The following is a 10,903-nucleotide window of genomic DNA, read 5'->3' as shown; positions in this document are numbered from 1 at the left end:
TTGAGTTAGATCCCTCCAAGATAAAGACCATTCGAGAGCTGCCTCCCCCGAAGAACAAAACAGAAGTCATGAGTTTACTCGGGAGGTTGAATTACATTAGCAGGTTCATCGCGCAGCTTACAACAACATGTGAGCCTATTTTTAAGTTGTTGAAAAAGAACGCCTCTATCAAGTGGACAGATAAGTGCCAAGAATCTTTTGATAAGATCAAGGAATATTTGTCAAATCCCCCTGTTTTGGTCCCGCCGGAACCTGGTAGGCCTCTATTTTTATATCTGTCAGTAATGGATAGTTCCTTTGGTTGTGTTCTGGGTCAACATGATGTCACAGGCAAAAGAGAACAAGCAATATATTATTTGAGCAAAAAGTTCACCACTTATGAGGCCAAATACACTCTTTTGGAAAGAACATGTTGCGCTTTAACCTGGGTCGCCCAGAAGCTTAGGCATTATCTTTTGGCCTATATAACTTACCTCATATCCTGAATGGATCCCCTGAAGTACATCTTTTAGAAGCCGATGCCAACTGGCAAATTAGCAAAATGGCAAATCTTGCTCACAGACTTTGATATTGTTTATGTCACTCGCACTGCCATGAAGGCACAAGCTTTGGCTGATCATCTGGCAGAAAACCCGGTTGATGATGAGTATGAGTCTTAGAACACATATTTCCCAGATGAAGAGGTTAATTTAGTTGAAGAAGTAGTCCAAGATGACAGTCAAATTTGGAAACTATACTTTGATGGGGCTGTCAACATCAAAGGCGTAGGGATTGGGACAATTCTGGTATCACCTACTGGGCAACATTACCCTGCCACGGCGCGACTTCGTTTTTTCTGCACAAACAACACAGCAGAATATGAAGCTTGCATCATGGGTCTGAACATGGCAATAAACCTAAATGTGCATGAATTGTTGGTGATGGGAGATTCAGATTTGCTTATTCGGCAGGCTCAAGGTGATTGGGAGACTCGAGACATCAAGCTCATTCCATATAGACAATGTGTGGAGGATCTTAGCAAAAGGTTCAAGTCCATCGAATTCAGGTACATTCCCAGGTTTCACAATGAATTAGCTGATGCCTTGGCCACCCTGGCCTCAATGCTTCCATATCCGGGTAATACTCACATTGACCCATTAGAAATTCAAATTCGGGATCAACATGGTTATTGTAATACAATTGAAGCAGAACCAGATGGTGAACCATGGTATCGTGATATTAAACAGTTTCTGAAAATAAGAGAATATCCGGAACATGCTAATAGGGATCAAAAGAGAACTGTTAGGCGACTCCCTAATGGTTTCTTTTTGAGTGGGGAAATCCTATACAAAAGAACTCCGGATTTGAATTTGTTGAGATGTGTGGATGCCAAAGAAGCTGAAATAATTATGAATGAGGTGTATTCGGGAGTTTGTGGCCCGCACATGAATGGATATGTTCTAGCAAAGAAAATCCTTCGGGCAGGATATTATTGGCTTACTATGGAATGAGATTGCTTTCGTTTTGTTCGCAAGTGCCACCAGTGTCAGATTCACAGTGATTTGATTCACTCGCCTCCTTCAGAGTTGTATCCTATGTCGGCTCCTTGGCCTTTTGTTGCTTGGGGAATGGACGTCATTGGCCCAATCGAGCCAAAAGCTTCAAATGGGCACAGATTCATTTTGGTTGCAATTGATTACTTCACCAAATGGGTGGAAGCTATTACATTGAAAGCAGTTACCAAGAAAGCAGTAGTAGACTTTGTTCACTCCAACATTATATGTCGTTTCGGTATTCCAAAAACCATTATTACAGATAATGCTGCTAATTTGAATAGTCATCTGATGAAGGAGGTATGTGAACAATTTAAAATTGAGCATCGCAATTCTACTCCTTACCGTCCCAAAGCTAATGGAGCTGTTGAAGCTGCAAATAAGAACATCAAGAAGATTCTTAGGAAGATGATCCAAGGGTCTAGACAATGGCACGAGAAACTGCCTTTTGCTCTTTTGGGATACCGGACAACTGTCCGTACATCAGTTGGCGCAACGCCCTACTTATTGGTTTATGGAACTGAAGCGGTCATACCTGCTGAAATTGAGATTCCCTCTCTCCGAATCATTGTTGAAGCAGGGATTGAGGACACTGAATGGGTGAAGTCCCGATTGGAACAGTTGAATTTGATTGATGAAAAGCGTTTGGCGGCAGTTTGTTTTGGTCAGTTATACCAACAAAAAATGGCACGCGCTTACAATAAGAAAGTGCGCCCAAGAAAATTCGAGGTAGGACAACTTGTTTTGAAACGTATCTTTCCGCACCAGGAAGAAGCAAAAGGAAAGTTCGCACCAAATTGGCAAGGTCCTTACCTCGTCAAGAAAGTATTGTCGAAAGGAGCTCTACATTTGGTAGATATAGAAGGAAAGGTGACTGATATATCCGTCAACGCAGATGCGGTCAAGAGATACTATGTATGACATGGCTATGTTGGGGCATTCTTATATTTAACATTCTCAGGTTGGGATGACGAAAGGCTATCATTCTCGCTACCCAAACACTGGTCAACCCTAGTTATCCCTTTGAAGCCTTGTTTATATTTCTTTGTTTTTCCCTCTTTTGGAACCAATGTACTTAAAAAATAAAAAATAAAAAAAAAAAAAAAATAATAATAATAAAAAAACCATCAAAACAAGTTCATGTTCATTGAACTACGTTCGACCTGATTCCGAAAGGATACGTAGGCAGCCTCACTCCGGGGTTCGGTCACACCAAAACAAAAATCCACATGTCCCCAATATTCAAATAAACTGGGGCATGGTTTTATTTTATTTTCGATGGTTGTTCCATCAAAATGGGTCCAAAAGTTGTAATTCAGTTGAGTATTTCTTTTTACCTTTCCCTGCTAAGACCTTCTGATCAACTTTCGAGAATGCTAAGTCAGTATACTACGGGTGATGCCTCAGTCATTGTAAAGAGAGAAAAATAAATGAGAGAGTCTTATTGGTGAAAACCCTCACGGGCACTTTAAGGCAATGCTGAGTTGAGAGAAAGATAGATGAGAGAGGTCAATTGGTGAAAACCCACAAAGGGCATCATTGATCGATTTAAGGCTTCATACATCCTGACACAAGCATGGTCAAGACAAAGAACTCAGTTTCAAAGTTAAGTTTACAACAGATTTCGAGAATTAGACAGTTCAAACGGATCGGACATCCAGTCCAAAGTGCATGTCATGTTCATTGAAGTCAGCATATTTCCTCTAGATAAGTCCTTTCTTATTCTTTCCTCTGAAAGGGACACTTCTTGATTAAGTTGTAATACCTATTAGTTCACCTTCTTATTTTCTTTCGCATTACTTTTTTGAGTCCCTTTCAGTATAATCTTGTCAAAGCAAAGCAAAGAAAAGGCCGCAAAATTGGTTACAGCTTCCCCGTTATATAAAGCAAAGATTGCTGGGCATAAACCGTATAGGAAAAGGCATAAAGCCATCTGTGATTTTCCTTGACGAGAAAAAGGTTGGAAGGACTAAACAATGTTCCAAGGGTCAACAAAAGTTACTCAGTTAAAAGATTTTTGGGAAACAAGGTTGTTTGCACCATGAACACAAATGGTGATAGGCGCAAAATGGTTAGGTTTTGATGTTGAGAAAGAAGATCTCCAGAAAGAAAAGACAGAATCTCCCGGCAACTTGTACAATCATCGACGGAGTCAGTTTTTATAACAAGTGTAATAGAAGCAAGGTCAAGTCGCCCAAGAAATCAAGGCCACAAACTGACCACCATTTTAAAACTAACAAATCTTTCTTTGTCCAGAACAGGAACATAACAATTTTAGGAAACAGTTCGTGAAAAGACAAACACCACCAAGTGAAGTTCTCAAATACTTGATTTCCTTCTAATATACATGTAATCATGTTATTTTTAGTTTTATTATAGGGAATCAATACCCTATCTTCACCTCAGGGTACTACATCCCCTGGTTGCATTTCTTATTGCTAACATAGGGTACGGCATTCCCTAGTAGCATCTCAAAGAGCCACATGCCTCATCGTTTTGCCAACATAGGGTACGACATTCCTTAGTAGCATCCCAGAGTGCCACAAGCCTCACCTTATTACCAACACAGGGTACTACATCCCCTGGCTGCATTACTTTCTGCCAACATCGGGTACGACATTCCCTAGTAGCATCTTAGAGTGCCACAAGCCTCATTTTATTGCCAACATAGGGTACGACATTCCCTAGTAGCATCCCAGAGTACCACGAGCCTTATATTATCACAAACACAGGGTACTACATCCCCTGGTTGCATTTTAGTGCCAACATAGGGTACAACATTCCCTAGTAGCATCTCAGAGAGCCACGAGCCTCATCTTATTGCCAAACACAGGGTACTACACCCCCTGGTTGTATTTCTTATTGCAAACATAGGGTACGATATTCCCTGGTTGCATTTCTTATTGCAAACATCGGGTACGACATTCCCTAGTAGCATCCTAGACACCACGAGCCTCATCTCATTGTCAATACAGGGTACTACATCCCCTGGTTGCCTTCCATCTTATTAACATAGGGTATGACATCCCCTATTATAAAAAATAAAAAAAAATATCTTTTTCAATTCTTTATTCTGCAATAGCAAAGATAGTTTAATGTATTTTCAATAACTCACAAAAATTTCCTAGTGCAAACTGGGGAAGAAAATTTTTGTTCGTTTTGTTTGTTTCTCACGGCTTGCAGGTTTTTATGCAAAGTACGGATTGGATGTGCAAGAAAAAACTCTAGCTCTCTCCAGAGAAAGTGGAACGTTTGATCTCAATACCAGCCGCAACCAGCTTTGACGTAATGCATGCAGAGACCTAGAGTCTCAAGATCCATCTTCTCATCATCTGATCAAGAAACAAGCTTGTGAGAATATTTCATAGTCTGTTGCATCGAGAGCATCAAGTTTCAGTCTAAAGTCAATGGGATAAGCAACTCAAGAATCAAGACTAGACTCCAGACGACTTTTAGATAGGAATTTTATAACTCTTAGATTTCAAGAGTATGTAATTTTCTATTCATTTTCCTGTAATAGTAGGGACCGCGGACCGGAACCTCAACGGAACTTCGCTCGATTCTCCATCTAAGCATACTCCATCACTCTTCTTCCACTTGAACTACACGTGACCTGATTCCCTTATAACCCGGGATATGTAGGCTTCCTAAAATCAAGGCTCGGTACATCTTTTTCTTTTAACTTCTTTTCCCTTTTAAATAATAGTGAGGTCAAAAATCAGTCACATTGTTCATTTTCTTTGCCTGAAAACTCTTCATATTTCCAAGCAAAGAGGGGCATGCTGTGAACACCTAATTTTTGACCACATCACAAATTTTATACTACTTTAGTGTAAATATTTCTTTTAGGTCTAATCTTGATATTTTAAACTTTTATCTTACTCTTATTAGGTTTAATCTAAGAAAAATAAAAATAAAAAAAAGATTCATATACGCTATGGTACTGTTTTTAGTGTCATTAGATTATATGTAAATATTTCATTTTTTCTTATATATATATTTGTTAGTCTAGAGTTAGTTAATTAATATTTTTGTCTTAGTGTTTTTATTGAATTTTACTTCTAAAAGAAAAAAAAAACTAAAAATGGAAAAATTTGAAGCACCCGTAACTTTTCCAAAGTTGGGTAACAAATTTTATCTCAAAAGTTGGGTAACCTTCCATGATCCCCACTCCCACATGACACAATGCACACACAGTGCACTACTCATATTTTCTCTCCACAACTCACACATTGTAATATATAATACATTCATGTTTTAGCATTGAAAAAAAAAAGGGAGGGGGATTGACTTTTATCATTTTCAAGGAGGAAAGAAACGAGCTTCTTTGGGGAGAATGCTAAAAAGCAACCTGATAAGGAAAAAATCCAGCAGTTAAGAGAAAACAACACTTTTCTTCTTTTAGAGCAAAATGTGGGCTTGAAGAGATAGTTATTCGGTGGAGTTGCTCTGTTTAGAGTCGGAGATCGAAGCGTCGTTTCAGATTTTAAGTTCGCGAACTCAAACGAGTAGATTATAGTTGTTACCTTTGCTCTTTGAAAGTTTCATAAAAGGTAACAATTAAGCTCTTCTGCTAGTTTAATGTAACGTATTATTGAATATATGATGTTAGTTCATGAAGTTTAATTGTTCCTTTACTTTCCATTGTATTTTAAGTGATGTCTGTTTCTTCTTCTCTTCTTATTGTTAATGTATGCATGCTTTGCAATTTATATTTTTGTATGTTCCTAACTTTTAAATTTTAATTCGAATCTATTATCTTGCCATAATTTTCATGAAAATTTTAAATCATAGTTAATTGATAAAAAAAAAACGTTTAAAGTGGGTCGAGACAATACTTCTTGGGTTAAGTCCTAGTTAATGTGTGAGTCCATTTATACCAGTTCTAGTTATTGTCTTTATTTTGGTAATTCTTTGCAAATATGTTATGTCCTTATTCTTTATTTAGGATTAAAACTTTTTTTCCTTCTCCCTCGAACTAGCATCCTGGTAACTAAGTTAGTGATAAGTTTGGTGTTATTTAGTTTTACTTACTTTGAGTAGTTTTAGAATTGGCTCATATAATTTATGGCAGGCAGATTACTTGGATGTGGTTAGGATCCCATTAGGTCAAAAAAGAATAAAATTAGTATAAAGTTACATGTTCGTACAATTGAATTTTAACGCAAGCATCATTCTAGTTCATTTATTTATATTTTAATATGGTGTTTAATTAAATAACTCAAATTCCATGTAGCAGTACCCAAAAGCATAAATCCAAAATATTCTAATAATTCTTTGGTTTTTATAATTGTGTTAAGATTTTTTTTAGTTAAGTAAAATATTTTCAATAGTTTGGTTATACCACATGGTTAAATATTTTTTCTTAATTATGTTTACATTTTAAAACTTCAAAATACATGTTATATTTAGTCATTCATTTTTTTATATAATATAGTTATTAAAATGTGCTTGAAATTTTGTTGGATTGTGTTTTCATCATTTGAATTTATTCTTTGTTGGATATAATGTCTGCATTACCAAAAGGTTCATATTTAATTAGATAAAAAGTGATAACACTGGGATCTTTAGTTCATTTATATAACTTTATTGGGTTATTAATCTTTGAGCATGTCATTTTATTTCATGTTAATTTGCCTTGTGTTGGAATTAATATAGCTCATTATTAAGTGGAACAATAAGGGGAATAAATCTGAGTTTAGAGTTAGCTAAAAAAGTGAGCCTAAATGTTACTTCGGGCTTATTCCATAAGTTAAACAGGTAGAAGCGCAAATAATTGTGAGGGAGCGAAATGGGCCATGAACTAATTCAAGATTCGTTCCAATAAGTAAAAATAAAATATAGAAATAAATATCTCAGATCTAAAAAGGAAAAAAATAAATGAAATACTTTGAATATGCTAGTATGCTTTAGGCACGTGTTAATCAATTGAATCATCGTGATTATGTATACGTTCGCGTGACATAATTATGATTCCCAAAACTAATACCAAGGTATGCATTCGCGCAACTTTGGGCGAAACAATCTTAAAAATAATAATGTGTTATTAATTGTGTATACGTACGCGTGACATGATTCTTGAAACACCAAACAAAACGAATACACGTACGCGTGATTTGTTTCAAGATAATTTCATAATTATGAATAATCAAGTAATTAAAAGCGGTAAAAAGGTAAATGTACATAGGTTCTAAAATGAGTAATTAAATAATTTAATTAAGCCAGGTATGATTAAAGCGACTGTGCTAAAATCACGAAATCCGAGAGTACCTCACACCTTCTCTCGGATTAACAGAATTCCTTACCCGGTCTTCTGTGTTCGCGGACCGTAAAACAGAGTCAAATTTTCTCGATTTGGGATTTAAAATAAACCGGTGACTTGGGACACCAGAAATTATCCCAAGTGGCGACTCTGAATCTAATAAATAATCTCATTTCGATTAATGTCACTTAAATTGGAAAAACCCCTTTGGCGCCATCCCCCCGGGAAAAAGGAGGTGTGACAGGCTTACCTAGTCTTAGATACTAGGTACCATCACGACATCCTACGGAGGGCGAATTTGGGTCGTGACAACTATTTATAGCTATCTCTAGGGAAGGAGGTCCTAGGATCATGCCCTCCTTTAATGTCAATTATGAGGGTCATTGATGAAGATGTAACGTTGAAAATAAATGCCAAATTCTCTATAACAGACCGTCGCTCTTAATATTGCAGAATATTCCCTAGTAAATGCTATCGGGCTCAGAGCATTTACTACACCTTTATGATTGTTAGCCTTTCCGATGACAAGCGGAACTGCTGCATCCGGACTTCGGCCATTCTCATCTTGGGTTTCATGTGTCCTCATTTTAGATAACCACGTGTCATATCATATTTTACCTTATACATAGCCATTATTCCAATGTACAGATTTTTCTCCTCTTGACCACCCTAAGTACCGATTTTTCTCTACCTAGAGTATATTTCTTTTCCAGTGTAACTTTTATTCTCTTTCTACGTCTCCCTCAGAACTTTTCCTTTTCCCCCTACCTTTTACTTTTCTCTCTCTCTCTTCCATTTGTATTTATATTTTATTTATTTATTTGGTTACTTAGTAGTTAGCAAGTGGCTTTTACAAAGACACTTATATAAACCTGAACATGCATTTGTCCACTAGCACAATTCATTTAACATCCTCTCCTTTCCATATATTCATTTCTTTTTATTGATTCATTTTGTAATTTGAGCTGCCACTTAAAAAAATAGTGAAACGCAATAATTTTGCTTCTTATTCTGTACAAATGTCTGCTTCTTCTTCTTATTTTTTGTTTATGTGATTGCTTATTGTTTTTCTTCTTCTTTTTCGAGTCCTAATAATATTTTATGAGTAAAAATATTTTGAAGTGGGTATTGGTGGTGAGTTAAAATTTTAATGGTGTTTGGAAGATACAATGTTATTTCATATAAAAGTTTTATATATACAATATATAAAAGTTTATTTGTTCATAATTTCCAAGAAATAATTTAATGAAATATTTTCAATAATTAGAATAGAAATTTGTTAGAATGACACAAAAAATTTAAAAAATGTCTATACATGATTCTTTTATCTGTGCTTTTATATGAGTGATACCTTAAGGAGAAAAATATGAAGGTATACTCAAACTTTTCGAAATTCTTAAGGGGTCACTTGGTACACGAACTAAATTATCCCGGGAGTGTAATCCCAGGATTAATTTATACCATATAGGAGGTGGGATAAAATAATTCCAAGTTTGATTGGATATTGTGGGATAAGATGGGATATCCTGGATTAAGTCTGGGATTAAATTTATACCGTGTTTGGTTGGGGGTATAAATTTATCCCCACGATTAATTTATACCTCCAACCAAATACGGTATAAATTTAATCACACGTCTTATCCCACCTTATCCTTCGTACCAAACGACCCCCAAGGAGAAAGAGAGATTTGAAATTGTAATTTTTATAATATTCTAGCATTGATTTTTTTTTCTTTTTTTTAAATCCAAAATAATAAATACTTTTGGTAGAGGTATCTTGTCCAAATCAGAATTTAGATATTACATTCTAGCATTGAGTATTGTTTAGTTTATGCGGAGTCTTGTTTCCCCAGAAGGTTCTTCAAGTGAATCTAGGGTTGAAGCAGGTTTTTGGGACGGCTTAAGACCAACTTCAAGTAACAGAAATGAAGAAAACCAAGAGCAGAAAAAATCATCCCAACACCCATGGTTAGGGGCTAAGAACGATCATCTACGGGACCATAACCCGAGGGTCGTCTGGTCTAATGACCATGTCTCATCAACCAAACTTGATTTCTCGTCTCCTTAGAACTCAAGGATACAGTGGAGACGAGCCTATAGAACAGATCTTGTTCAAGTAAGGTCGTGAACTTCATCTTCGCCATTTGTGCTCATAAATGCCTTCTCTGTGCTGTAAATTTTTAACAGGATTTCATTTTCTACTATTTCGAAATGAAAGCAGACCGATTGGTATTAACAATTTCTATAGGGTTATGGAATATTGGAAGTTTTGAGAAATTTAACAAGACGAGAAAGGGACAAAAGTATGTTTTGAGAAGATTGAGAAATCTTGTCGGTTCTTGTTGTACCTCTTCTCTCTCCAAATCAACTAGAACTATAACACATTTGTAATTTTTTCTACACATGGAAAAAGAAGAAAAGTTATACACGTAGACTCTGCTAATAAGAAAATTAGATTTGCAGTAACAGTTTAAAGAAAAAGAAGTCTCTTCAAGTTTAAGGTACATCTTTCCCATTTTTCTAATGTCTTCTACCGCATTACTAACATTTTTTGATATATTGAGATAGAGAAATTTACTGTGACATTCAAAAGCTAAAATATTTAAATGGAATGATTTACATACAAATATATATATATATATATATAAATTCGATATGTTATCGGAATCTTGCAATTTTTAATATAAAAGTCTGATTTAAAGCTTGCCAGATTAGAGGTACATACAACTTTTAACACTTGGCATTCTTTTGAGGAATTACATGTGCTACTTTATTTGAGTTTGTTAAAGGTGAAAAATGCCTGCAGTTATTGTTGTTGTTATTTTTGAAATTCCACCATATACACAAACTGCATTAATTTGTCCTTTGTTTTCTACCTTTCACTCATATGCTTATTTGTTTGGAATACACATGTATTGAGGATATAGACACAAGGGTAGTTAAGTAGTTACAGTGTAGAGGGTAATTATGTAATTTGTGAATTAGTTTGTTTAGAATAATGTATTAATACGGTAGCTTCCTTCTTCAATACACATATACAAGAGTTCTCATTTTCCTCAGTCTCTCTTCTCTCTTCTAACTATGTCCAAGCTTTAGCTCAAGCACTTTC

The 10,903-nt window shown here is 35.8% G+C and overlaps 1 pseudogene; it reads right to left on the bottom strand.

The window, feature by feature from the left end:
* Nucleotides 1–9,681: 9,681 nt before the first annotated feature.
* Nucleotides 9,682–9,920, bottom strand: LOC117279349 (small nucleolar RNA U3; annotated as a pseudogene).
* Between the last annotated feature and the right edge of the window lie 983 nt (nt 9,921–10,903).

This window comes from Nicotiana tomentosiformis, chromosome 2 (assembly GCF_000390325.3).
Source record: "Nicotiana tomentosiformis chromosome 2, ASM39032v3, whole genome shotgun sequence".
Lineage (NCBI taxonomy): Eukaryota > Viridiplantae > Streptophyta > Magnoliopsida > Solanales > Solanaceae > Nicotiana > Nicotiana tomentosiformis.
Note: the sequence above shows the minus strand (reverse complement) of the source record. Positions and strands in the feature narration are given on the sequence as shown.